Consider the following 24,957-nt stretch of genomic DNA (forward strand, 5'->3'; position numbering starts at 1 on the left):
ATAGTTCTTTTAGATTGATTTAAATTTAGATCACTTAAGTGCATTTATAATATATATAGATATATACCTGAAATGATGTTATAAAAATTTTCAGAAATGACTTCTGCTCATTGACTAACTTTTCAGAGTAAATTTTCAATGTGGATTTTGTTGGTGTTTGTGTTTTCTGTGCAAAATATCATCTGTCATTAAAAAGATGTAGCTGGTACAGCCAACGACATGTGTTGTACAAGTTTTGACACTGGCATATTACCAGAAAAAGTCAACTGAAGGTTTTCAGACAATAACCTGACTAAAAGTCTTTACTCAAATGGTCCTTCAATCATTTTCTGACTAAAACCATAGGTTCTCGAGGTCACAGTTTAGAGGAGGCACCAGGCCAGCTGCCAGTGTTGTCCAAACACAGGACAAATATACTGTGACAGATCCTGGTCATAGTCAGACACTATAACCTGGAAAGACTCATCCCTATATCACGGATCTTCAAATGTGAAGAAGAAAAATGACCAAATTAAAAAAAAACCAACCAACCAACCAAACAAACAAACAAATAAACAACCACCAAACCATGCAATAGGAGATTAAATATTACCTTTTCACGGGCTTTTATTTTATTACTTTGCTAGAACTGCATTTCCCTCTTTGGAGGTTATGCGCTTACAGCAGTGTTGCAAGCAGGAAGCATGGGACACAGTGGGGAGACAGTAGCCTCCATGGAGAGAGAGCTACTGCCCACCTCTCTGGGCCACCTTTAACCTTCTGGAGAAGGGGCCCAGTGGGTCAGGACTGAAGTCTTCAGGAGCATATGCATAGCATGGACACCAGACCCTCAAGGCAGCAGTCAAGCTGCAGTTGCGATCCACTTGCTCTACACAGCATAAAAATATGTCCCCACCACACTAACTTTGTTATTTTTTAAAATTTTATTGAATTACTGTGAGATAGTTACAAGCTTTCATGTTTGGGTTACAATCACACAATGATCAAACACCCATCCCTCCACCAATGCATATTCCCCACCACCAATATCCCCGTTATTAACCCCCCCTTTCCCAACCTTCCCCTGCCTCCATGGCAGACAACATTCCCCATACTCTCTCTCTCTCTACTTTTGGGCATTATGGCTTGCAGCACACTGAGAGGTCATGATGTTTGGTCCATTATCTACTTTCGGCACACATCTCCCATCCTGACTGATTCCTCCAGCCATCATTTTCTTAGTGATCCCTTCTCTATTCCATCTGCCTTCTCCCCTTCATTCATGAAGCAGTCTTCCAGCTATGAGGCAATCCCCCTGGCCCTTGTAACTACTGTCCTTGGGTGTCAGCCTCATATGATGTTATTCTATACTCCACAAATGAGTGCAGTCCCTCTATGTCTGTCCCTCTCTTTCTGACTCATTTCACTTAGCATGATATTCTCCATGTCTATCCATTTACAAGCAAATTCCATGACTTCATCTCTCCTGACAGCTGCATAGTATTCCTTTGTGTAGATGTACCAAAGTTTCTTTAACCAGTCATCTGTTTTATGGCACTGGGCTTGTTTCCAGATTTTGGCTATTGTGAACAGTGCTGCAATGAACCACACTGAATTTAAGGGAGTAACAGTTCTCACTGAAAAAAAATTAGAAGACAAAGTGTTGTGCTCATTTTGGGTGTGGTGAAAATCTAGTTCCTTGCAACAATTAATCTGATGTCCCTGTTCATTCTGGCTAGATGCTCAGGACTACTTTGAGTTTCTGAAAGCTGCCTGGATACCTTATCCTGTGAATCAAGCCAGCAACAGAATAAGCCATCTTATTTCAATGACCTATGGTTCCATCTTCATCCACAACCTCAGTATAGCCCTGTGCTTCTAAGATTCAGAGGGGATCTGAAGGTGTGCACTGATGTTCTCTCAACAGGTCACAGTGTAGCTGTACCAGCATGTCACTGAACCACATTCACAATTCTTGAGACTACAGCTAAAAAAGATATCTTTGAATGGCACCTTCAGAATTCGTCCAACCACACTGGCCATCCTATGAACTACAGGAGCAGCTATGGTAACTATAGTAACCATAGAAATTTATAGAGCAGCTGCTCAGTAAATTCCTTGATTCCTCTAAGCTAGACAATGTAAGATCTCTAGGCCCTAGATACTATCACATTAAATAAAACCAAAGACTAAAGATATCAAGACCAAAATGTAGAACATAACGCTATTCTTAAATATCAAAATGAACCTAGTTCCAATTCCATTTTGGAGCATAGATCCTTTAGAAATTAATGATATTGAAAATATAGGAAGGTTGCAATGACAATTACAAGTATTTACACATACACACATACACATACATACAAAGCTGAATCTTGCATACCACTTCACGTAAGGCTGGCAGAGGCAAGACCCCAGATACTCTCAAAGAAATAATTTTCCTTAATCCTTCATACCCATGTTTTAGTTCCCAAACATAGCAGGAAAAGGACATATCCAAGTATTTTTTCCTGATTCACAGCTTCAGAGAATTTTCTCTTCAATTACTATAGAATTATCTTGGTTCTCCAATTTACTGAAGCTGTCACCACTCACCAGAGTAATGCTCTCGCTCATCTTGTCTTACCAAAATCATTCCAACATTATTTGTAATATGGGAAGAGTAAGACAGTGAGAGACAGAATGAGAGAGTGAGCGAGCGAGCGAGCGAGCAAGAGAAAGAGAGAGAGAGAATGAGAATGCAAAAGCTACGAGAAAGGGAAAGGACACATATATATCTGAAGAAACCCATTTCAGAATTTTTCTTCAACACTTATCTCCAAAATGGCCCATTTGATTCATGAACATCTCTAATGTATATCATCAGTGACTGAAGGAGTTTTTTTATATGATTTTTGACAATTTAACAAGTCCTCCTGACAAATTAAATGGTTGTGTTGACAAGTTAACTGTACTGCCAATCAATATTTTCAATTACTTTCATTGTCATTCAGAAAAAATACAACATGAGGTCACACAGTGGTAAAACCAGGGAAAGAAAATAAAACGAGGAACAATTGGTGGGGTGGGGGTGGGGGTGGGAAGAAGCAAACTTTAAGGCACAACACACCATCCCCACTTCCAGCCGCAGGGACCTGCGGGGCTGGGAAGAAATGTCTGGAAAATGCCATCTCCCTGGGGGTAATTCACTCAGACTCTACAATGGAGGTTTTCATTCCTCTCAGCTATTTAAAAGTCATTCAATTTGAGCCAGGGACTCAGCATTTTATTAAAAGGCCTTCCTTTCGGCATTGCCAAGTTGCTGCCACCACCACAAGCCCAAGCCTTGGGTGAGGCCCTGGAGGACCACAGGTAATGTCCCACAGCCTTTCCAGGGGTCGATTGGTCAGTCTGAAAAATTCAAGACGGAGAACGCTGAGGCAGAGGTCAGCCTTCTTAAGCTCTTCAAAGAGATAGCAGCAAATCAATATTTTCAAATGCGTATTTATCATGCAGGAAGAGGTTACCTACCCATGGAGAACAGAACAAACAGAGAGAAATATTCCAGTTTTTCACTGTCCAGAGGGTGGAAATGGGAACAGTGGGGGTTAGAGGCAGATTTCAAGAAAGATGATTTTTCTCTTAAATGATGGTGCATGGAGAAGAATTTACAAGGGGATATTCAGTGCCATGCACAGCTTTCTAGTCAAGGAGACTGTAGCTCTTCACCCCATCTGGTCTCTCCGTTATGGGAGTTCCCCTATCAGGAGCAAATAGCATAAAGCTCTGCTCTCATCAGGTTTGTCTCCTGCAGTCGGTGCTGTTTGTCCTTCTAACCTAGACCGCCATGCTCTCCTCCCATGTCCTTCAGCCCCCAGACCCACCTCCTCCAGGGAGTTCGCTCTGATGGCTTCCTCACTATACAAATTCCCCTAGACACCTGTGTACACCACCCTTAATTTATCCCTGAGTCACTTGTATCATGACCTAAATGTTCCACATACTAAGTCCTTAAAAAATCGTGAACAGTCAGTGGCCTTCGGAAAGGCCAATGTCAACCTTCTAGGGACGTCTCGCCATCACTGGCCCAGAGGTGGCAGGGAAGTTTCACACTCGATGTGAACTCCAGATGACGGGTAGCAGCTGCCAGGAACAGCATGTGGAGCCAAACACACAGATGACATTAGGTCCCACTGAGAGAGAATGCTGTGATCAGTTGGCAGTGTCTGCCCTGGGCATGAAATCAAGAAGTGGGGATACATATGTCTTTCCCCATATTTCTGGACAAAACAGCACGGATGTGTGTGCAGTGGGTTGTCAGCAAAAAAGCTAACTCAGAAGAATTAATTCATTGACTAAGCACTAGCAACATATAAGGTTTGTTAGTCCATCATCAAACTCTACCTTTATTCATTCTCTCACTAACTGTGATTGAGGCATCACTGGATGCAAAGAGCAGTGGCAGGTGGTACAGAAGCAGAGCAGAATAAAACATGCTCCTGTTCTCAGAGGGCACCAGTTTGTAAGTAGAGAGACACAAGTACCCAGTGAAGAGTGTCATTAATCATAACATAACAAGCGGACCCCAAGTAAGACCACTTCAGGTAGGGGGAAGAGCAACTCCTTTTCAGAGAAATAGTACTGATATTTGACCTTTAACAAAAGAGACTTAATAGGCAGGATTGAGAGAAATGAAAATCTCAGAAGAACCAACAGAACAGTGAATGAGCCCTCAAGGGAAAGAAGGTAAGAGTGAGTATGAACAAGGCAGTATAGGAGATAAATAGTAAATTGCTACTAGGGCTCTGTAACAGAACAGTATCTTACAAGATAAGTAGAGACTCACTGAGTCTGATCTATCCAAGGAAGGAAATCTGAAGGCACAAATTAGTTAAAATACTATTACGAAGACTGGAGCAATAGCACAGCGGGTAGGGCATTTGCCTTGCATGTGGCCGAGCTGGGTTTGATTCCTCCGTCTGTCTCGAAGAGCCTGGCAAGCTACTGAGAGTGTCCCACCACCACAGCAGAGCCTTGCAACCTACCTGTGGTGTATTTGATAGGCCAAAAACAGTAATAACAAGTCTCACAATGGATACGTTACTGGTGCCTGCTCGAGTAAATCGATGAACAGCGGGACAACAGTGCGACAGTGCAACTATTACAAAAGTTGAGGAAGAAACTGAAGAGGCCTTGGGAGGGGAGTGCACACAGAGAGGGAAAGGGGAGATATATGACAGTGCTGCAGGCTAAGGACTCTGAGCGCTTGGTGATGAGCTAAATGTGAGAAATGAGGAAGGGAGATAAGCTCTGCCTCCAAAGATGAGTCAAACATGCCATGCAAGAACAACATGCCATGCAAGAACAACACGTGGTTCCTCTTACAAATCCTGGCATCTTGGTTAGAGCTCTTCTTGAATCCTACCTCTAAACTCCAGGTGATTTTGAGAGACCCTCTTCTGAAAAACTAAAAATCCTAGAGTTCTCTGGACTTTTGGGAAGTTATTCTTGTAGTCAGAAAAATACACTAGGCGGCTGGAGCAACAGTAGGGCAGGTAGGGCACTTGCCCTGCATGTGCCCAACACGGCATCAATCCTGGGTACCACATATGGTCTCCCAAGCCATCGAGGAGTGATTCCTGACTGCAGAGACAAAAGTGGGCCCTGAACAGAAATAATTAAGAAAATTAATTAAGAAAGAGAAAATTATAATACAATATATAACAGTCTTGATGGTGTCTATATGTTCTGCCTTCTCAACAATTTGGGGGCAGTTTGAAAGCTCCCCAAAAGACAGAAGTAACTAAAGGTGAATTGGCCATCTTAGATCATTGAAGTTGCTTATCCAAAACCACAATGCTTCAGAGAGAAAAAATTCCCTGAAGGTTTATTTGCATGTTCAATATCCATGAGGAAAATGAGGTCATCTAAAGCTCCAAATCCAGGTATTCAAATGGGAATCCTAACACTGGACACTTCAAGAGCCTGCCATTATAACTGCCAGAGCATGAACAAGCAAGAGTGGGAGGACATACAGTAGAGTCGAAGGTTATAAAATCAATACCCAAAAATCCATGGCCTTCCTATACTCAAATAACAAGACAGAGGAAAGTTACATAAAAAAAAAAATCCCATGCACAATTGTGCCCCAGAAAATCAGGTACCTCGGAATCAGCCTAACTAAGAAGCTCAAGCATCTCTACAAAGAAAACTACAAAACGCTAATCAATGAAATAAAAGAGGACACAAGGAAATGGAAACATATTCCCTGCTCATGGATAGGAAGAATAAACATTGTAAAAATGGCAATACTCCCCAAAGCACTGTACAGATTCAATCCGATCCTTATATAAATACCCATGAAAAACTTCAAAGAAATGGAGGAAACACTCCTGAAATTCATATGGAACAATAAACGCCCACAATAGCTAAAGCAATTCTTGGGAAAAGGACGATGGAAGGCATCACCCTCCCCAACCTCAAACTCTACTATAAAGTGGTAATAATCAAAACAGCATGGTACTGCTCCAAAGGCAGATCTGCAGACCAATGGAACAGGGTGGAATATCCCTACACACAACCCCAATTGTATGATCATCTAATCTTTGATAAGGGAGCAAGGAATGTGAAGTGGAGCAAAGAAAGCCTCTTCAACAAATGATGCTGGCATAACTGACAACCACTTGCAAAAAACTGGGTTTAGATATCAACCTATCACCATGCACAAAATTCAGATCAAAATGGACTAAATACCTCAACATCAGACCAGAATCCATAAGGTACATTGAAGACAAGGTTGGCAAAACTCTCCACGACATTGAAGCTAACAGTATATTCAAAGATGACTTGCCACTGACCAACCAAGTGGAAACAGAGATAAACAAATGGGACTATATTAAACTAAGAAGCTTCTGCACCGCAAAAGACATAGTGACCAAAATACAAAGACAATCTATGGAATGGGAAAAAATATTCACCCAATACCCATCAGATAAGGTGTTGATATCAAGGATATACAAGGCACCGGTTGTAATCTACAAGAAGAAAACATCTAACCCCATCAAAAAATGGGACAATGAAATGAACAGAAATTTTCTCAAGGAAGAAATACAAATGGCAAAAAAGGCACATGACAAAATGCTCTTCATCACTAATCATCAGAGAGATGCAGAACAAAACAACCATGAGATACCACCTCACACCACAGAGACTGACACACATCAAAAAGAACAAAAGCAACTGCTGTTGGCGTGGATGTGGGGAGAAAGGGACCCTATGACACTGCTGGTGGGAATGCCGACTGGTTCAGCCCTTTTGGAAAACAGTACAGTCACTTCTCAAAAAATTAGAAATTGAGCTCCCATTTGACCCAGCAATACCACTCCTGGTAATATATCCCGGAGAGGCAAAAAGGTATAGTAGAGATGACATTTGCATTTCTATGTTCATTGCAGCACTGTTTACAATAGCCACAATCTGGAAAAAACCAGAGTGCCCCAAAACGGATGACTGGTTAAAGAAACTTTAAAGAAACTTTGGTACATCTACACAATGGAATACTATAGAGTATGAATACTATACAAGATGAAGTCATGACCTTTGCATGTAAGTGGATCAACATTTCATGCTAAGTGAAATGAGTCAGAAGAGAGAGACAGACATAGAAAGATTGCACTCACCTGTGGAATATAAAATAACAGAATAGGAGGCTAACATCCAAGAGTAGTAGAGATAAGTTCCAGGAGGTTGGCTCCAAGGCTTGGAAACTGGCCTCACATGCTGGAGGAAGGGGCAGCTCATATAGAGAAGAGAGCATCAGGTAAAGTGTGGTTTGAGGACCCGCATGGGATGGGAGATGCGCACTGAAAATAGAATATAGACCAAACACTATGGCCATGCATTGCCTCTGTTGCAAAACCACAGCACCCAAAAGGAGAGAGAAATCAAAAGGGAATGCCCTGCCACAGAGGTGGGGTGGAATGGGGGTATGGGCTGGGAGGGAGGGAGGAATACTAGGAACACTGGTGGAGGGGACTGGGCACTGGTGGAGGGATGTAAACAAAATGCAAACATGAAAGCTCATAAGTTTATAACTGTAACTCAACTGTAACTCAAGGTGATTCACTAATAAAAAAGAACCTTGCACACAGTAAGAACTTCACACACACACACACACACACACACACACACACACAAAGAGCAGGAGGACAGCCCTATTACATTCTTCTCCTGCTTCCCAGAGACTCCCTAAATTACACTCTATAGTCTGCCCCAACCCATTCTTCCAGAAGAACTGTGTGAGCCCATCAACCTTGCAAGTCTAGAACATTCCCACTCCTCCATCAAGCACATTTCTCTCCCTTGGGACTCTCTGAGCTTGTTTCCATCCATTTAAGACTTATCCTGAGAAGCCCTGAAGGTACAAACATTACGCAGCATTGTAGAACCAATCACTTGATTGCACAGTGTGAAGAAAAACTGACAAGATGCATGAAGAAGGTCCAGATTTATGTATTCTCAGGAGAGGTGCCTAACAAAATGATGTCCCACTGATGACAAACTTCTTGTGCAAGTGGCGAGCTGCCTCTGATATTTCAGAACATTCTTCCTAAACACAAACACATACATCCCCCAACCCCAAACCTGACACACACCTCCTCTCTCTCCCTCTCTCTCTCTCTAACTCTCCTGTATTTTCTTTAAAGACTGAACAAACACTCCCTATGTCCTCATGCTGGTATGCTACCAGCAGTTTTTTATAAAGGTGAGAAAGCATCTGGTACATTTTCATAAAAATATATACACACATTTTATAAAAGAAATCTGGAATTGAAGTTTATAAAGGAAAAAGCAGGGTTCTCAAAGCCAGTCCGTTGCTTGCGATACTGAAAAACCAATGGATTTGGCTCAGTTCTGTTAACCATCAGCAATTATCTTCCTGTCAAAGCTAAAGGTAACAAATTTCCCCATATCCAGCAAGGCTATATCACCAACCGGACACCAACATCATCTGACGGCAAGTAAATCACCACAGCAGCCATGGGCCCTGACAGACAAATGCTCTGTCTCAGAAAATCCAGGCCTATCACTCAGAGGGGGAAAAAAGGTTCCCTCAGCTGGTCTCGCAAAGAAGAGATTAAATGCTGCAGATTCAGTAAGTACAGTAGAAAGCAAATCCTGAATATAAGAATTATTAATGGACTTTACACCAGTCTTTTTAATCTGTTGCCAACATATGCTCATCTATTTTACCTTGATCCACCTTGTTTCCTAATGGACGTTAACAGGCAGAAATAGTGCTTTATCCCGGCCTTAATCAGAGTGAACAACATAAGAACAGTGTCCTGCTACCTATCAATTGGGGACTACTTTAGTAATAGCTGCTCTTACATAATGAAGACAGTATAATAAAAGATAGCACTAATGTGTCCTGTCCTTATGCTTCACAATAAAATTCTTTCCATGATATGCTACATAATGGGAATAGCAGTTCTTAACCAGTTTGGAAACAAAGTACTGCATTACTACAGTGCAATTGGAACCTAGCTGGAATTCTCTGATAATCTATGAACAGAAGCAACATTTTCCCCTGAAGACACAAGAATGCCAGTGTCAGACTCTCAGAGCCAATCTACAATCTGAGGAAAGCCGCCATTAATTCTTACAATATCAATCATTAAATGTAGAGCTGGAATGAATAACATTATGCAAACATAACTAGGGGAATATCCTCCTTTGACTCATATATACACTGAGTGTATGAGTGTCTGCAAAGAAACACCCTTTATTTACCACATAATTGCATCCACATTCATCATCATCATCATCCTATTGAACATCGATTTTCTCAAGCAGTCTCAGTAACATCTCCATTCGTTCTAGCTCTGAGATTTTAGAAGCCTCTCTTTACTCGTCCTTCCCAATGGTGCCGCATTGGAGGCTCTTTCAGGGTCAGGGGAATGAGACCCATCATTGTTACTGGTTTTGGCATATGAATATGCCACGGGGAGCTTGCCAGGCTCTCCCATGCAGGCAGGAAACTCTCAATAGCTTTCCAAGCTCTCCAAGAGGGATAATTAGGCTATAAGATGTCACGCAGCTGCAAAGCATCTACATTATTCTCCTAAAACTTAAATAGGACCAAGGGGTCTCACAATATATATGGCCCCAGTGGGAAATAGTATCATACCTAAAAGTAAAGACTTTATTCATAAAATTATCTAGCAATAAGTTTAAAACAATGAGCTAAATGACTCAAAATAGACAGAAAGGGCTGAAACCTATACACTGGCACAAGGTACAAAGTGAAAGATGACATTAGTTGTATTAAAAGATGTGTGACATAAAAGATATTTACTGAGTCCCTACTATGTGCCAAACACTACTGTTTCATGCTATGTCTGCATCACAGCCATCTGTGGTGGAGGTCACTCTCCTGCCATTGTGACCACCTGGAGTCCATCTGAAACATCTCTGCTGGGACTCCTGCATGTAATGAAGCTTGATGACTGGGAGGAAGAGAGACAAACTCAAAAGCCTACATGGTCACTGAAAACCTCACCAGAGTCATATGGTAGTCACCTCAACAACCACCTTCCCTTCCCCCACCCAAATCAATAAGCACTCAAAGGAAATGGCTGATTGAGTCAGGCTTTAAAAATATACAGGCAACACTGGTCAAATCATAAGTATCATACTGAACAATAGCAAATCAGATTACTGTAAGTTAGAAATTTCATCTGGTTCAAATGAGCACAACACTAGAATCAAAGATAAGAGAAGGTAGGAAGAGCATCCTCAAAGGGTGGCAAGAATATCTACCTGAGAGGAAATATTTTGTCTTTACTTCACATGCCCAAGATAAAATCTGACAGGGAAGTGAGGAAAGTATTAGACTGGTAGGAGGTGACCAGAAAATTAGATTCCAAGTGAGTCTTTGCACCTAATCAGTTATATACTTCAGGAAAACCTGCTCTCTTCCTAAGTCCCAGTTTCCATCTATGGGACACAAAGATTTTGAGCCATAATAGTAAGAAGGTTTTCTTTCCATTATAAAATGTCACCATGCTAGCACACTGGGGGACATCAGATATCACCTGAGAGTACATGCTTGAATAAGGAGAGCTGCATGTGGGACTAAGTAAGCGCAGAAGAGAGAACTAACCTAGAAGGTCAAAACAGCTCAGGAAAGGGAAAATGGAGCTAAAATCACCAATGTTACAAAACTGGGAAGGGGGCTGGAGCTATTGCACAGTGAGTAGGCTGCTTGTCTTTCATGCACCTGACCAAGGTTTGATCCGCAGGTTTGATATGGTCCCATGAGTACCAAGAGTAACCACCGCATATCGCTGGGTATGGCCCAAAAAAGTAAACAGAAAACTCAAAAACCAAAAGCCCAAATTGAATAGGACTAGATTTAAATATTCAAATATTTAATGCTTCCATCTCCCTATTTAATGGGTATCCAAAGTTCAGTAAGAAAACTGGTATGGACCATCTGAACCAATTTTCCTCATAATATGTTTGTAAGAGGTTCAAAGACCTTTAACACACCCACAAATCAAATGCCAGTCACCACATGAATCTGGCATTATCCTTCTCAGGATTTACAACTCATATACCAATTCCTTGTCCAATTCTAAATCTGCCATTTATGAGTGAAGTAACCCAAGAGCTCAGGAACAGTCACATCTACCTGTATAGGGACATGATGACATTTGGTGACAAGCTAAAGTTAAGAATAAAGTTCTACAGCATAAAAAGTACTTTGGATCAAAGTATAAACGCATCAAGGAGCTCATAGGTCTGGAGGAGATGTGGCACCCCTAAAGATGAGAATGATCTAAAAAAACTGGATGCAGTCACCAGTCTTCCTATCTTCATGAATCCAAAAACAGTTAAAGAGTCAAACAGAATGGGAAAAAAGTGTCAAATAAGTCTGACATGAGTTCCTTTCTCCAGCATGCTATATGGCTTCCCTACATGATGTAGGATTATTTTCACTCAATATATCCCATGGATCCGACTGGATTCCATGGGATGTCAAAAGAAGGCGTGGCCTCCCACTTATGAGATGGTTAGACTTCTTCGTCAAGCCCCTGAATGAATGGTTTGAAGCTCTTCGTGTTCCTGGAGCGAGCAGATGCCATTGGGCTACACTAGCACAGGACAGGGATGAAAGAAGACGTTACTAGTGCCCGCTTGAGTAAATTGATGAGCAATGGGATGACAAGTGATACAAGTGATATCCCATGGTAACTCTACCAAGTGTCATAACATTAGAATTTTCCTATTCTATCAAATAAAAAAGAGTAATATTAACTTGGCCAAGGAGATAAATTACTTGAGGTCAAAACCAGCCTTATTTCTGGCTGAAGAACCAGCCAATTGGGAGCCAAGAACTCATATTTAACCTATAGAAAAGACTTCAGGTTTTAGGATACAGACAGGTGTTCAAATGTTAACATAGTTGCCTACAATGTAAGACATGTCACATAAAAATCCTTTATTTCTGGAGCTCGATAGTACAATGTGTAAGATATTTGCCTTGCACACGGTTGACCCAAATTTGATCCCTGGGACCCTGAGTCTATAGGCATGATCCCTGGCTAAAGAGATGGACATAAGCCCTGAAAACCACTGGGTGCAGCCCCCAAACCAAAAAACCAGGATTCTCTATTTCTGTTTTTTCTTAAATAATGAGAAAATTCTAGAACTCAGTTTCCAGTAATAACAGAGAAACTTATATTGGAATGTTACTATAGATAACAATGATGAAGCTTGGAGGAAAAACATTAAGCAATGTTAAGACATTGGAAGCAGTCCAAACCAGGAAGAAAAGGGCAGGAAATCATCTCTTAGCAGGAGTCTGCAAAGGAAAGTGACTAAGGCACAAGCTGAAACTCACAGTCGTGTTAGATTGAAGGGACAGAGGATGGATTTTGTCACTGACAGAGTAGTTACAAAGTGAGAGGAGAGAATTCAGAAAGGTAAAAACAACACAGGAAGAGACTCCATATATAGACATTAAGCTGCTATTCATTAAAGGTGAAATAGAATTCATAATGTGAGTCCAGCCAAGTAACCTGCTTGTTAGAACAAAATCTAGCATCTGTAATTTATAATTACTATAACATATAATTTTGATCTATACAATTTTGCCTAGATTTAATATATATGCATGCTATATATTTAATAAAAGAAGCTATAATAGTTGTTTAACATATCATTTGCATTATTCAGGATACAATAAAAATTACTAGATAAGTAAAGTATAGTAAAATGTGTTCATGGTCAAAAATTAAATAGTTAATAGATATTAATCCTGAGATAACAAAGATTTTTTAATTAATCACAAGTACGTCAAGTAGCTATAATAAATATGAAGATTATTATAATGGGTAAATGTGAATTAAAAGGACTCTCTCAGCTGAGAATTATAATTTTTACAAAAGGAAATTTGAACTTAAAAATTACAGTATTTAAAATTTTATATATATACATAAATAGCTTAATGATGAGTTAAACAGAAGAACAAAATTGGAAAAAGGAAAAGATAAGTACTCCCATGAGTAGATAAAATGAGATTAATCTGAAAGAGAGAGGAAAAAATATTTTTTAAAATAAACAGTACCTCCATAAGATAGAGGATAGTAATGATATCAGCTATCTTTCTCAGACCATGATGTACTGAAAATAGAAGTTAATTACAAATAGAAATGTAGAATAAAATAAACAGAAACCTATTAGACAAGTTAAAATGATCAAACACACATGTAACTAAAGTAACATAAACTAAAGTATAATCATGATAAAAGAAATATAATAGGGAAAATAATATTATTTTCATGGCCAAAAAATCTCCAAAATTTAGTAAAACCAAATTAAACATGTAACTTTAAAGTAACATATTAAATATGTAATTATACAGATTCAAAAGATTTAGAGAACTCCAGTTCAAACTTTTTCTCACATTTGAAAAATTCTTACATACAAACATCACTATGAAATGCTTAAAATCAAAGTTAAAGAGAAAATCTTGGAGAGGAAAATGATACACTAAATACAAAAAAGAAGAACAACGGTTAGAAGTTACAATTGTTTGTCCCTAGAAATAGAGATCAGAGACAATAGAATGACCTCAGTAAACTGCTGAAGTGACAAAAAGTCAAATGAGCTTTGTTCTCTAAAACCCAAGACAAATATAGATTTATACAATTAGAAAATTTGTTGCCAGAAGCCTGTGTGATGAAAAGATATTCAAGGAAATTCTTCAGGCTGGCAAGAAACTTTGTAAGATAAAATTTCTGTTCTATAATAAAGGAATGAAGAATAAAGGCATGTGGAAATGGTAAGTGTAATAAAATGGAAAATCTACTTTCAACACATATTTAAAACAAAATTTTAACACTGTATGGTGGCAGTTAGAATGTAAATATATGTGATGCCTTAGTCAAGCCTCACATTTAACAGGTCCTGAATCACTGAAACTTAATAGTTATTTATTGCCTTGAAATTGGCCCCTCTGAGTTGGTAAACATGAATCTTTCAAACATACCATTCCATAAGAAGTTATTGTCAATCTCTTACCCAGTGGTGCTAACCAACTGAAAACTATCTAAGAATACACCATCCAGATGTGTCTTTGATTTTAATTAACACAATGTGCCACTGCAGTCCCAAATAGAGGCTAATATTGCATGAGATAAAATAATAGCCTTGGTAATATGAGAAGCACGGAGTCCACGATAAGTGTTACCTGCTTGGGATATTTTCCTCTATAATGATATATATTAAGAATAAAGACAGAAATTAAGAGCATGAGTTTTGATCTTAAAGCTAATTCCACCTGGTTGTGTAACTTTAAGTACATAGCCTAGGCAAATCACCTAAGCTTTCTAAGCTTCTGTATCCATAGTTGTAGAATGGTGAAAATAATAATTCTATTATTGATTTGTTGTGATGATTAAGTGAAGTAAGGTCATGAGAAAAATGAAAAAAAAAAAAACACCCTGGAACTTAAATGAGTTCTAAACGGAGATGCATGGTGGTATTATTTAGTAGTTAATATGATCTTTAACAGTATAATTCTCAAAGCAGTTAAATGAGAGCAGATCCCGGACTGTGGTATCATATATTCCTCTTCTTGCTGAGCACAACAATGAGTGTTGCAAAGTCATCCATTTCAGAGCCCTTTAAGTGCATCCCTGGTTAAGAAACAGCTACCCTGGAACCACACTCCCTTGAACCCAATTATATCCTGCTGGCAGGCTAAGAAGCCCTGACCATAAATTAGCCTATTTGTTCATAAGAGTCTCTGCTACATGGAATCAAGTCAGAAAATAATCTAAGTGCATGACTCAGTATCATACCAGTTCCTACTTTATGCTACCCCAGACCCAAAGGCTTCAAACAAGAAGCTACTGAAAAAAATCACAATCATAACACATCATTACAGAGAGAGTAATCCCATTTCTGAAACTTCCAGTGCTAGCCATCAACTGTTATGCAACCAAACTTCTCAAACAATTAGCCTCAGGAACAAAACCCCTCAGCCTAAAGGCTCAGGATACCGCAACCATCATCTTGTATTACTCAGCACATTAACCAGTGAGAAGTTGACCAAAGTCAAATCCTCCAGCACACTGAATAAATTTTCCTCACTCGTTGTTACCCATTAACATATGCCAAGCCTGGTGTTTATTTTTTCAACTTCAGAAATGAGTTGATTCTGTGGCTAATTACCAGTCAGGTGACTTTTACCTGCCCTTAACTTCCCATAAGTGCTTAACTAACGAGCACGCCATTACCAACTTCATGAGGATTAGAGGTTAAGCATAAGCTTGATTATAAGCCATAAATGTGAGTAATTTAAAGTGTTATTGGTTATTACAAAAATATATGATAATAATTTCCTCTTTAATGAAAGGGAACATGTTTATAGTGGTCCCTAGCTCCTTGTTCAGGCATTGGGAAGGAGATGAGAGCATGATAAACAGCTTAGCCTCAGGGTGGGCATCTGGGGTGAGGTGGCACAAATGAATACTCACCACTTAACAGGGTCATAAAAACGCAGTCACCATCATTGCATCTGTATGATAAATACAAAGTTTATGGGATCCTTCTCTTTTAAAGGGCTGCCCGGCACTGAGAGGGTCACTTGTCAAAGGAGTAAGAAGAACCAACAAAAAGACCAGGAAGCCTCATCCCATTTGGAACACTGCATGCTAAAATAAGTACATCCCCAAGTAAACCCCACTATTGTGATTATACAGACATACAAAATGCATATGAAACGAAATAACACAGACACTATGGAGGTATGGTACTATATTTTAAAACCTCCCAATTTCATAAATGTAACAGAGGAAAATGGGAATAAGGAGCTTCGGGATAGTTGGTGAAACTATGAATTTTTACAAAAATGACCACCAATGAACAGGAAGAGAAGATGAGTCCTGTTTCTCAAGAAACTGGAAGGAAGGCCGTTGCAATATGTTTGTGGTCTGTGCAATAAGTAGTAGTGGGTATTTCTGGTACTACAAGAATGTAGGCTGCTCTACAACATTGCAGCTGATTGGGTCGTGAGAAAAAGACACTTGCTTTTATACCTAAGTGGCATTTAGAATAAAAGGATGAGGCAATGCAAAGTATCAGAGGGGAAACACCTAGACAACCCTGGACTCTAGAAAATAGAAATCAGGACATGGAAGCAAAGAAACTGAGTGGGAACAAAGTAAGAGATGGACAGGAAGTGGCAGGGACCTGGGTACATTGGCAGTATAGAGGTGAGGCTATCTAAACTACATAGCCAACAATACTGAAAGCATGAGATCCAAACTACAACAACCAACATTTAAAATCTGTCTGTCAAGGAGCTGGAGGGAGAGTTGCCTTGCACGTGGCCAACCTGTGTTTGACCCTCAGTATCCAATATGCTTCCCTGAGCACCGCCAGGAATAATTTCTGAGTGAAGTGCCAGGAGTAACCCCTGAGCACTGTCAGGTGTAACCCCAAACAAAACAAAACAAAAAGTAACCCAAACATAAAATGTGCCTGTCAAGGAGGCAGACTGGGAGTGGGGACATTGATGGAGGAAGTTGACACTGGTGTTGAACACTGTATGCCTGAAACTCAGCTATGAAGAACCTTGAAAATCATAGTATTTAAAAGTCCTTGTTTTTAAAATTTAGTTGGTGATAGGAAACCTAAGGCTCATCAAGTCACTGACCAAGAGTTTGTAATACAAGATAGGGATCTGGTTGGCAATATGCCCATGAGATGTTAGCATCTTTCCTAAACCCTGTGAACAGGTGAGAGAAAATTCCTATAAGAGTAAACCATGGTGTAGATACCACTAGCTAGAAGCCCCAGGACAGAAAAGTGGTGATAAAAGCTTTACAGCTACCCCTCCTGATGCTGAGTGTTCTCTTTCTAAATTAAAAGTCGTTTTCCATTTTTAACAGCCCCAACAATAACACTTTATAGAGCACTCTCTTTTCACACAGCACTTTGCAGTCATTAGTTATTTAATCCTCAGAAATATCTCAGGAGGCCAGTGGGCAATGGCCATGCTTATACCCCTCTCCTTGTCTAGAGGAGCAGACACTAGAAATGCCCAAGCTGCCTACAGGCAATTTAGGGCAATAAGGCTCACTAAAATCCACAAAGAAGTTATTTTACATTTACTGAGATTATTGATATTTTCAGGACAATTATATTTTTCATATTTTTTCATTCTTTTCACCAACAGAACCTCTTTGGGATTTTTGTGTTTGCCCTTAGCAGACACCTATGCGAGCTGTTCAGAGTGGTAAAGGTTTTATTACAACCTTCAAGTTAACAATCCCTCCAAAATGTGTTTGTTGCCTGAAGAGGCAGGCAGACATCACCAGTCCATTCACATATAACAAATTCACTCAGTGAAATATCTACACAACAGTTAATCTGTGTTTCACACAGGCATTCCAATATATCAGATCAAATTCCTGAGAATTCCAAAAGCTACACACACACACACACACACACACACACACACACACACACACACACACATAAATATGGCATTCGTTTACCTAGATTGCAATATTTTCACTTTATGTTTAGGGAGGACCTACTATGTATAAGACACTGCTAAATGTTATATTGGACAAGAAATTAGTGACATGTGATTCCTATATTTAAGTACCTCATGGGCAAAGAGTAGAAATGAGAAATGATAAGGCTACTATTATGGAAGACAGAAAGTGCTAAGTACCAAAGGATAGTGAGTATGGAAGGCTTCACAGGTACTCTGATAAAAATGCTCATTTTTTCATTGGGTCCAGAGTGATAGTACAGTGGGTGGGTCGTTTGTTCTGCACACAGCCAACCAGGTTCAATTCCCAGCATCACATATGGTCCCCCAAGCACCTCCAGTAGTAATTCCTTAGTGCAGATCCAGGAATAACCCCTAAGCATCTGTGAGTGTGACCCAAAAATCAAAACAAAACAAAACACAACAGAACAACTTCATGGAGGAGACAGATGGTTATTAAAATGGCCTTCTGTAGATGAACACCAATAGAAGGCACTTCAGTTCTCCTCAGAACAGGACAGGCAAGATTCATCAGCACAGAGACAAGACTGGAAACATCTGGATCTGGTGCGAGGAGAGAAGACACCGTTTCAGGTCACCCTAAAGAAGCCCCCTTTCCTCTTTGAGTCTCTTTCGAGCCTGAAAATCTCTTTTTCTATTCTTCACAGTTCACATCAGAAATGGCTGACATTCAACCATTACTACCACCACCACCTCAAGCTAACTGGAATGCAAAGTCCATTTAATTCAACTGTTTATGGGCTAAATATCAACACTGCTTGGTTAATAAGCATCTGTCAAATTACCTCATTATGTACTGTGTCACAAAAGCTTGGAAATGGATGCTATATCCAATTCCAGTTTCAGTGAGTATATGTTTCACCTTATTCAAAGACTTGCTTTGTGGTCCTGAGTGGAAGGAAGTAAGAGACTGACTTTATTTTTCTTCGAATCTAGGAACACGTATTAGCATAAATGTCATAGGTATCACATCAGAGACCAAATGTCCAAAGGTCCCCAGGAATGATCTCTCACCCTCCACTGGGCTAGGTAGCATGGATAAAACTGATGCAGTGATTAAGACAGCAGCCCAAGGGCAAGAACAGCCCAGGCCCAAGTCGAGATCTAACCTGTAGAATTAACTCTGAGCACAACTAGTGCAAACTCACAGCCAAAGGCAACAGAGAAGAGAGCAAATGCCAAGGGATGTCAAGAGCAAGTGCTACCACCTGGGAAGAAATCCAGGGAAGTATGATTTCCCTGGGTTCTATTCACCCTCTCACTTTCCATAGGTCCACATCCTTCCCAAGGTGAATTAGGGAAAGATTTCAGCTCTTTATTTAAAGAGTATAGATCTTTCAGAGGCCATCACAATAAAAGCAGACAGGTTTGTAAAAAGCACACTGGTTCACAAACACCTTTTCTTTCCTGGAGGTCATCTCCCCAGAATCTCATTAATAGGAGGGGAAAAGAAGCCACACAAAGCCCATTACTTGTAGGTTGTAAAAGTCCCCCCAAACATAAGAGTAGAAAGCCACCTTCATGGTAGCCCCCTTTGTGTGCAAAGCAGCATTCAGCCATTACTCCTACCCAGGGTCCACACCTGACTAGGACCTCTAAGGGGAAGGAACTAGTTCCACAAGGTGTTTTTAGGACCTTGTGTATAATTAAGACAAAATGCTAAGCCAGTGTGATTGGGGGGTGGGGTGGGGGAGAGGAGAGCCATCTAAAAAGCCTAATCATAGCTAATTCACCCTCTGCGGCCACCCTGGGATTTCATGCAGAGCGCTGGTTTCACTAAGGTAATTGGTGCTATTGAAACAAGCCAGTGCTCTGCAGTTCGCTGCTTCCCTCCTCGCCTCTGGGCACGGAGAGGATCAATATTTGTTAGGATTGCTTCTTGTTCCAACAATGTAAGATTTACAATACTAGCTGGGATTCTCACTTTGTCTTCACACAACTCATCAGTGGAACCCAATTACTAACCTCAGACAAACAACATTAACATGAGCCTCTATGCTGCTTTATTGCCCTTCATCCAAGTCTCATTTCAGGGTCTTCAGGCAGTGCCACTATAACAGATACTACACTTTAAAGTGTGCTCCAAGGAATAAATTCTCAGTCTTTCATTACTCGTACCTTGATTTACTTCATATCATCTTGCCGCTATAGACAAAGATAACACACTGTAAATTACAGCCATCCTGTCTAGTAGTTTCAGAGGTAGGGGGAAGGCAGGGAGTGAGGATTTCTTAGGCTTCACAATTAGCAGTGGACCAGGCACTAACACTCCCACATTGCCCGTGATTAGTTGGTGTTTATTAAAACCATTTGCAAAGCAGGTTTTGAACACAAATCCCTCCCTTCCCCTGCCCTCTCCTCTCTAGTCTGCTTAGAAAACCTATTAAATTAGAAAAACTTCAAGGCTAAATTAAAATATGAGTTTAAGATGTTCCTTATCACATCCGCTCACAGGCTATCAGCTCACATACATCAGTTCATGAAGTAACCTGGCAAATTTATTAAAATGAGAAACCCTTTCGATAATCAAATTCCTTTTACTAAATGGCTCAGAGACCTCCTGTCTCCCCCCAAATATAGTGTAATTTTCAGTCATTCTCTGTTTTCTCACTCCTGTACCTCGGTCCAATTAAGAGCCATCTCGATTCGCCTTGAATTTCTAGTAACAACACTGGGGAAGCAGAGACCTAGGAAAACAGTCATTGGAAAAAGTCCTTCAAGTTAGCTGTAGCAGTACCCCCTTATTTGTCCTACAATTTCCTCCATCCTCCATCCTATTCCAGTAGCTGATAACTAAGAACATTAGTTTTATGCGACTTGTCAAGCTCAAATGAAAAGAGAGCTAACTTTAATGACACTGCAATTAATCGCCCCAATAGACAGACAGCTAAAAGACAAGATATTGACTTCATTAAGGATAATGTATTATGTCATTAAGTTGGTAGGGTCACCTTGTGTATCATACATGCCTGCTAATATATTGGCATTTTCCTCAAATAAGATAAATTCAGATATGAGTGATAAAGCTGATTAGAAAATGTTTAATCTAAAGAGGCTACTTTCCGCATATGCCTGCTCTACGGCCCCAGGTAGAAGTGATGTCTTAAGAAACTGTGATAGACCCAAGATTATTTCAAACACTGCATCTGACTCATTTATAATCCTATATCCCCCCCTTCCTTTCTACAGTTAAAAGGGTGTCTTTGCTGATGGAAGTTGGAGAGCTTTTGACAACTTGGTTGTTTGAGTTGCTGATGTTGCTTTTAAATACAGCACCAGTTTTCTTCTGAACTTTCAACTGTGTAGATGGTTGAAATGAAAACAGTCACATGCTCTTGGTGACTTGGGGTGAGAGGTTAACCCTGTCAGGACCAGGTTTACAAAGTTACTTAGCACAGAGGAGAAATTGTGATACAGCATCACTCCATTACAGATCATTCTTTTTAATGAGATAACTTATCCTCCAGGCTTATCTAAAGGGAGTTGGTTGGCTTACATAAAATCATATTTCACTTAGAATATTCCCAAATTAAGATACATATGCCAAAGCACTTCCTAGGACTTACTGTACATAAATAAAACACAGTTTTAAGAAATATTATTTATCTCTCTTCACCTAATTCAGCAAAAATATAATCAGAGTTCACAGGTTGTTTGAAGCTAAAAAATTCCCATGGAGGTTATTTTGTCTTTCTCTGAACTAGTTTCATAAATACTTATTTGGGAGATGTTAAACTGCCTTCCCTCCACACAAGGGTCATATTTTTTGCTCAGTAAACAGAATAACAGTATTATAACATTTTATTCAATTTAAGTAAAATTCTTATTTGCAACTGGGTGCTTAGTCTGTAAATATACGTTAGATGAGAATAAACCAAAATAAAAATACATGTTGTGTTATTTCACTTTTTTGTTTTACTTTTGGTCACACTCCACTGTGCTCTAGGGATCACTCCTGCCAGATGTGGTGCTGGGATTCGAATCCAGGTCAACCTTACACAAAAAAAGCACCTTACCTGCTGCTTGCTCTCTATCTCAACCTAAGAAGATACTGCTAATTGCTGCACAAAACACTAAAACACGTGGCTAGGTAAATAAGAAATTAAATATGTGACTATGCCTGTTACCTGTGTGTTTATGCATACATATGGATATTCAAACAGACTCACACCCATCCTCAGGAATATAGCAGGAAGGAATCACTGTAGATCCTGAGCGCCCCCCCCCCCCAAGAATGTTCTCGATTTAAGACTGAGTAGGCTGCACTCTAGAGAAGCAAATGTACACATTCACACAGGGAGTTGGCAGTAAATAACAAGCCAGCCTGATGATTCCCAGGACTCGAGTCTTTCTTCCACACCACTTCCCTCCATACATATGTATATGCATCTTTAAATATGCCTTCCTCATTGGAGCAAAGGAAAACAGGATATAACACAAGGTGCCTGGTAAAACAGAGGTGATTAAAAACAAAATCAAGCAGGAGACTGTCCATTTACAACTAGGAGGTTTTACATACCTTGCCCAGGGAGATGACCTAAGACTCACCTCTTCCTCACTTAGACAATCAGTCTTTTTCGAGGGAAACACAACACAAAAATAAAGAGAGTGATCCAGAAGCCAAAGGCAAGCCTCAGGTTTGATGCCGCGGTCAAGTGGTGCAAGCACATCCAGCCCACGTTTTCCCTTTCTGCCATTGCTCCTGACATTAAAATCACTTGATTCATTTTCCAGCCCCCAGAGAGGAGGGCAGGGCTGACTGCAATTGGAAGCTTCTCAGTTGCCTGTGGACAGACACCTTCCCTGCGGTGGAGGGTGGAGGGAGGACTTCTTGCCACTCCCTCTCCAAACTCACCACTAATTACCAACACCTGCAGCCCTTCGTGCCAACGCATCCCTTTAACCCAGACCCTCATCTTTTCTATTATTTCTATTAAGATTGTCAAAATCAGAAGTTGGGAACCTTCTGCTGTGACCTTGGCATTTCTCTGCAGGCTTAACGTATTGGCATTTTTTCTCTGACTGCATCTCTTCTCATTTGTCATGATTATTGCTGAATTTTTCAACTGTCATTCCCAAACGTAAATCAATGGTTGTCTACTTCCCCTTTGTCATATCTGCACGGCAAACAGCCTTTCCCTTCTAAATGAAGCTTCCTCCCTTTCCATCCATTAAAAAGGGCCTGTCTGCAGGAGAAGTCAATCCTTTGTTAGGTCATTGCATTTATCACGCTCCCAATCAGTGCCTGACACACTTATTCAGCCAGGTCTTCAACCACACAATCATTGTTCATCTGGGGGTTGTGCTGTAATTTATTTATGCATGGTGTTTTCACGATCCATCTTGAGCAGTTTCAGATTTTCACCCCTGCCCTTTTCTTCCTCAGAGCCCTCCAAGTGTAGAGAGAATTGGGGGGATGGAAGAAAGGGATTACAGTAACAGAGGGCAGGAGAAGAGTTGTGACGGAAAGGAGCAAGATTGGCTTTGTTTCTGTGGGAGTGGCTATGAACAAGTTTCCTTTTCTCTGAGAAGCGGAGAGCAAACCCAGAGTGGCGCTGGACTGGGGCCTCATTAGAGCACTGTTGAAACCAGTAGCTACTCCTGCTGAATGTGCCCAAGAGGGACACTTCCTGGATGTGCGACATGAGAGTAAAGTCCCATCAAGTTTAATAAAGCCTCGTTATAATCATGTTGGCTCCAATTGCCATAGAGAACTCTCTAAGAGGAAAACTGTTTTCAAAAGAAAAAGCTACAGCCCACTTTCTAAGAAATCACACCACCTCCACAGTTTGAAAGAAAGCACCTGAAGTGGCCGGGAAATTCTCAGGTAGAGATGGAACAGTTACCAACTCCTTTAGGAGGGGACTGATGTCCCTTGCTATCTGACCATGACAAATAGCAGGTTTCTTTTCCCCAACCATGCACTAACCCTTTAGCCAGCATCACCTTCTCATGGTCTTTGTTATCATCCAGGTCTCTGTCTTCTGTTGCAAGGCAAATATTAACACAGGAGAAACCCAGGTATTTTTCTCTAACATACTTTTGACTCAGTTAAGAAAAGGGACACTTTTAAAAGCAGTCAGAGTCCTGCAAATTATCCAGCTTCCTTCCAGCCTCTCTGCTTTCCAAGGCACACGAGGAAAACTGAAACATGGAATGATAATTTAAGTCTTTTGAATATTGATCTGCATTTTACCAACAAAATGTTGTAGGAGACCAACAGGTTTGCACAAAGCAAAGAGACACGAGAAAAAGATAGCCAATGTGTTGAATAAGCTCAATCACACATGTATGCCATAACTAGCTAGTTCATAACTAGCTAGTTCATTTTTCTTAGATTGCAGGTGCTGTCTTTTCTGCACTTCCCAGGACATGTGGTCACACATTCCACAGACACAGAAATTAAGGCCCTTCGCTGTCAAAAAGCTCTTGCATAAGGCCACAGAGTTAATCAAAATGACTGAGATTCCATGGATCTCAAATCACTAGCTCAAACGGAACCCTGAAAAAGTCTGTGATCTAATTTGATTCATATGGTTCCCAAGACTGTTGTTTATGGTTTGGCAGTATGGACATGGTCACCTCCTGTGATGAAATAGGAATAGATAAGAAAATCTCCTATGACAACTTTTATACAAGCATAAACTTTTCTACACAGAGCCCCAACAGAGGTACAATTAGAAGAACCCAAAACAATACCCTCAGGAATACAATAAAAGCACCAAAAGTGCTATAGCAGTGCATCTTCCTGGTCTTAGCTAACAGCTTCAAACCTGAATTCCCCAATCCTCCACACAATTTGTGAAGCTATTTGTGTATGTTGCTAGTGAGTCTGGAGCACTACAGACACCATTCTAGCAGATACATGACCAACGATAAACAATTCTTTATAAGAAGATCCT

This window comes from Sorex araneus, chromosome 3, assembly GCF_027595985.1.
Source record: "Sorex araneus isolate mSorAra2 chromosome 3, mSorAra2.pri, whole genome shotgun sequence".
Taxonomy (NCBI): Eukaryota; Metazoa; Chordata; class Mammalia; order Eulipotyphla; family Soricidae; genus Sorex; species Sorex araneus.